Raw genomic sequence first — 6103 nt, forward strand, 5'->3', positions numbered from 1 at the left:
ACCATTGTCATTCTCATTGGTTAAAACCTTCCCTCTCTTCGTATAAAATACGTTGAGATACGCCTGTTGGTTACACCATTGTCATTTTCTCTAGTTAAAACCTTCCGCCTCTCCATATAAAATACGGTTAGGTACGCCTGTTGGTTACACCATTGTCATTCTCATTGGTTAAAACCTTCCCCCTCTCCGTATAAAATACGGTTAGGTACGCCTGTTGGTTACACCATTGTCATTCTCATTGGTTAAAAGCTTCCCTCTCTTCGTATAAAATACGTTGAGATACGTCTGTTGGTTACACTATTGTCATTTTCTCTGGTTAAAACCTTTCCTCTCTCCATATAAAATACGTTGAGATACGCCTGTTGGTTACACCATTGTCATTTTCTACTTGGTTAAAACCTTCCCCCTCTCCGTATAAAATATGGTTAGGTACGCCTGTTGGTTACACCATTGTTGTTCTCTTTGGTTTAAACCTTCCATCTCTTCGTATAAAATACGTTGAGATACGCCTGTTGGTTACACCATTGTCATTTTCTCTGGTTAAAACCTTCAATCTCTCTGTATAAAATACGTTGAGATACGCCTGTTGGTTACACTATTGTCATTTTCTACTTGGTTAAAACCTTCCCCCTCTCCGTATAAAATACGGTTAGGTACGCCTGTTGGTTACACCATTGTCATTCTCGTTGGTTAAAACCTTCCCTCTCTCCGTATAAAATACGTTGAGATACGCTTGTTGGTTACACCATTGTCATTTTCTACTTGGTTAAAACCTTCCCCCTCTCCGTATAAAATACGGTTAGGTACGCCTGTTGGTTACATCATTATTTTTTTACCTGGTTAAAACCTTCCCCCTCTCCGTATTAAATACGGTTAGGTATGCCTGTTGGTTACACCATTGTTGTTCTCCTTGGTTAAAACCTTCCTCCTCTCCGTATGAGATACGATTAGGTACGCTTGTTGGTTATACCGCCATTCCTCCTATCGCGTGAAACGCGTTGGGATTGCAAGTTTACTCGGTTAAAAACATCAAGTGCGTCTGGTGTTTACACCATCTTTCCTCCTTTTGCGTGAGACGCGTTAGGCTGTTGTTTCACTCGGTTAAAATTATGTTGTGACACATTTGTATGTGATCTTGTGGCACATTTAATGCAATGCACCCCCTGTTATGTTTCATATCATTTGCACGAAGCTTGCCTCTTCATTGTTGTCATCTTCATATCTTTATCATCACTCCATGGCACTCTATTGCATTACATAATCATGAATTTTCAAACAACTGGCTTCGCAAAGCGTGTAAGTCCAACCTTCAAACTGCATTTTGAGCATGTCACTTCCATTCTGCCCCTGAACTATGCTGGTTTGATTCCTTGCAAAAGGATACGTAGGCAACCTTCGGGTTCAACCACTTGCATTGCATCTTGTTTGTTTGCCCAAGTCTTACGGCCTTGTCAAAAGGGTCGTTTTTGGGTTTTGACATTCACTCACGTCATGAAATGACTTTGAGCTCTGTCAAAGAGGGGCAACTGTGGACACCCCATTTTGACCGGCCCTAAGACTTGGGCGCTTTCTTTTGATTACCCGATGATGACAATTAGAATGTGTTTCTCACAAAATTCTCAGTAAGAAAGATGGAATTTAAGTTTTAAACCCAACCTTCACCCATTTTTTGGCCAAACTATTTTAGACCTTAAAACCCTCTTTTCAAAATATATTTTTTTTAATGTTTCTACGATGTCCCGAGGCTCCCATTTCGATTAAAATATTGCACTTTTCAGTAAACCGAGTAAGGGCAAAGTGGAAATGAATGGAATGGAGGTGAAATTTTTGAAAAATATTTTAAAATATCTTCTTTATAGGTTTGGAGTTGAAGGAAATAGGAGTGGATGAAAGAAAGCTGATTTAGGAAAAGGATGAGTATCAAATCATTAAGAAGGAAATGAGCAGCCTTCACTAAATTAGGCATTTCTCTTTGTACACTTGGAATTTAAATGTGAGGCCACCACCATTGGAAAGTAGACTTCTAGGGCTTCAATTTAGACCCAAGAACCACCTTAGACCAAGTCCAAATAAGGGAGATATGCCCATTTGAAGTTGAGCTTAAGAGCAGATTTTGTTGATCCAGCCCGAGACAGCCTTCACTAAATTAGGCATATCTCTTTGTACACTTGGAATTTAAATGTGAGGTCACCACCATTGGAAAGAAGACTTCTGGGGCTTCAATTTGGACCAAATAACTGCCTAAAACCAAGTCCATATGGGGGAGATATGCCCATTTGAAGTTGGGCTTAAAAGTAGATTTTTTTGATTCGACCCAAAATAACAATAGCCCATTTTTCTTGGTTTTGGTTCGGTTGTGACAACCCATTTACCCATTTTTTGAGCCATTCAAGTGCGTCCACTCATCCTCCATTATACCTAATCATCCTCCATTGTCAAAAAGAGGTTTTGTTTGCATCCATAAAGGAGTATCCCATGCAACCACCTAGAAAATTTGCCCTCCTATCACATTCTTGTCTCCCACCTTGTCTCCCACTTTATTTTTGACCTTTACTCTCCCTCATTGCCTATATAGAATGATCACATTGTAAGAGAGGATGAGGTCCACGAAATTGAAGAGAAAGGAGTGAGAAAAGGGTGAAAAAAGAGAAAAAGATTGAGTTTTTGAACCAAAAATATTCCTATCTTCCGTATACACCCCATACCTTCCATAGCTGCTGAAATTCCTCATTTCCATACACCAAAACCACTCCAAAAATTCTGATATAGCCAAAGATCAATTGCCTCGACCATAAGGAAGAATGTTTAGTGATTGAAAGTGAGAAAAAACTAGAGAGTTAACCACTTTTCATACCACAAACTCCATAAACTCCATAATTTCGAATTGAGGATTTGAGAACACACTTCCTACACTTGAGGGTAATCAAGAGGAAGTTTGGAAATCAAGAAGTCCAATCTTTCTTTGGAAGGTGAATTTTTAATCTTTCATTTTCTTATATTTTGTATCTTATATTTATTTTCTTGCTTCTTATTTCATTGTGTTTTGTTATAATCCAAGTGGTTGTTTATCTCATATTTATTTTCTTACTTTATATTTCATAGTATGTTGTTATAATCCTAGTGGTTTGTTTAGCTCATAATTATTTATTTATTTTTATTCGCATACTTTAATTTCATATTAGTTTTGTTGTAATCTTGCATGTTTTACCTCATATTTATTTTTTTCGTGTATTAGTCTCATATTAGTTCTGTTGTAATTTTGCATGTTCTATCTTATATTTGTTTTATTGCTTTAGGTTTATATTGTGAGTTTGCACTTTTTATTTTATTTTATTTTATATTTATTTTCTTTTTTAATCTAACCGGTAGTGGTTAGTTGAGCCACCTACATATTTTTTTGCTTGTTCCTTTTCTTGGTTTTGCAACAAGACAGGTTTTGCTTGGCCTAGTTCGCCGGCCGGCCTATTTGGCCGGTCGGTTAGCTTCTTCCGAACAAGATGGCGTAATCTCCCAATATTGACCAATTTCCGCCGGCGGTTCTAAAGAACATGAAGCTTTTATTTTATTTATTTATTTTATTTTGAGTGTATTGTGAGGTTTTTATTTTGTTGTAATATTCTCCTCATCCCTCTCTAATTTGGTTTGTAATTATTCTTTAAATGTTGTAATAATTCCCCGCCCCGCTTCTTTCTATCCCGTTCTTTTACTTGCTTTCTTTATTTGTACATAAACATCATATTTATTTTTCATCATAGTTATGCTTTGCATCCATGTTTCATGCATCTTGATTCGGCTAAGTTTGCATTTGTGGATTTAATCAATTCCTATGTGATTATGTGCGCTACCTCATTTCTTGAGATGATTCACATATCATATTTTAGAAGCCGAATCTTTAGTTGCATCTCATGAGTGAATTGCATTAGGATTTTGTATATAAGATCATGCATATTTTACTAACTTTGTTTTACTGCTTGTTTGTGGGACGTCAAACATGTGAGTTTTTATGCTTTAGCATCCCGTGTGTGTGTGTTTTTCTTACTATGTCTAGCATTCTACCATGAGGCTAGTTGCTTATGCGATATAACTCTATGAATGCCAGTGGATGGAGGTTGTGTCGCTTAATTTGGAATGATGTTGATTTTTAATGCTTGAAAACTCAATTTATTTGGGTTGTACATCGTCAAAACTCTTTCAAAATGCATGATATCAAATTGTTCCAAAATGAATGGCATAGTCTATACTTGTATGCTTCACATAGTAAATTTTAGGATTTATTAACTAATCAGAACATGAACATATAAATAAAATAAAATTCATATCATGGTTAGTAAAGGCCGATCTTTGATCGGGTGGGCGGGGGTGCTCATTATTGACCTTCCCCTCTCATACCTAAGGTTCCGAGCCAAGCATCCTTGGTAACGACGAACAGTGGCCTTGGCACGAGTCATGGGTTTCCTAATTTTCCCAAAATAAATATTAGGTGCTGACTCTGAGATCTGATGGCACAGTCCATTTTTGACAAAATTGCAATAAAATGGATTTTCAATAAAAGTTTCCAAATCTGGACTCTCATCTATGTTTCACATTGCACTCGTGAGAATAGATCAAAGAGATCTCGGGGGTCCGAACTGTTTAACGTGCGCGTGTAGCCCCCGAGCATGTTACAGACGCAAAACTGTTATAAAGTTATGCGTAATTTGGATTGTCATTGTTGAGGCATAAGGCTCGCTAGATACCGAAAAGTCGTACCATTAAGGAAAGTGTAGACCATGAGAATACTTCCTCCTCGGGAGTGAGGTTATTTTGACTTAGGCTATGATTGACATAAGTTCGGAACATTGATTTGTGGACATTGTGACCCAACTTTATCGTTAGAGAATTAGATAAGTAGATCCGTAGGGATTTACCTTCTGCTTTTATGGTGAAAAGTTAGGAGCGCAAAAAGGTTGCTAGTTCCAATAAATCTTTATAGCCTAAAACAGTTATCCAAATAGTGGTTCTTAGATTTTGTTAAGCCATGATAGGCCAACGATGATCGATGAAGACCACTGAGGCATGATCAATGGTCCAAAAGAAGTTTTTCCTTACTTAGTCATTATGAGCCAGGAATTTATAAGGTTGTCGCCACCTAGGGTGGGTAGTCCTCTATTTTAGATATGATGGACATGGGTGATGTAATTTATATGCTTGGGTGTACGATCCTTAGGGATTGTTTTAGGAAAATTCTCAGTTTGTCTTCGATGACTTACATAAGGAATATCCTAGAATGATTCTAGATGCAAAATTACAAACCCATTGACTTACCTATCGGTAAAAGCCAGAGCCTTCGCTACTGAGTGAATCCTCGGATTGTCTTTGGGAGAAACAGATGACCTACATTCCTTGATCTTTTTTGTTGTGAGAGCCTGAAGTACGCTATGTGGGCGTATTTGGCATGATAAGTGTTATCTTTGGTAAATGGTCAACTGAGTTATTTAGACATTGACCATGCTCATTAGATTGTGGATAAAATACTTTACTAGTAGTATATTAATTTGCTTCTTGTAAGATTCAATGCGCTAGTTGGGCGCATCCAGAATGAACGCAAATTGGTTACCAAAATATCTTTAGAGAGGTAGTTGCGCAAGAGGTAGTGATCTTGAACCACTTCATATAAGGCGCAAATGGTGGATTCTGTTGTATATGCTTATCGCAAGAGGTGCTGATAAGGGTTATGCTTGGAATCTAGAATTGCACAAGCTGTGGTCAAATTTTTCTTAATCGATCACTTATTTGTTATGAGATAATGGGATGTTGACACTATTATGGTTAGTGTTATAATGATTAGCAGATGATGATGTCAGCAGGCAAGATTAGCTCACTCACACGAGCAATCGCCCTTGGCGCTTGGGAGCAAGCAAGGATGAGGCTAGTGGTTTATTTTTATTTGGAGCCAAGAGAGGCTTAAATAATCCACTATATATGTCGCCTTGGTTACAACCAAGATGAGGTCGTGTTAAGGATCAAACATGGATATTAGTACCCACTTTCCATGTTGTGCCTGTTATGATTAGCCAGATGCGAAATCTCATTTGGCGCCTAGAAGGCAAGCAAATAGAGAATT

Source organism: Camellia sinensis, chromosome 10 (genome assembly GCF_055761805.1).
Source record: "Camellia sinensis isolate YWXY chromosome 10, ASM5576180v1, whole genome shotgun sequence".
Classification (NCBI taxonomy): Eukaryota; Viridiplantae; Streptophyta; class Magnoliopsida; order Ericales; family Theaceae; genus Camellia; species Camellia sinensis.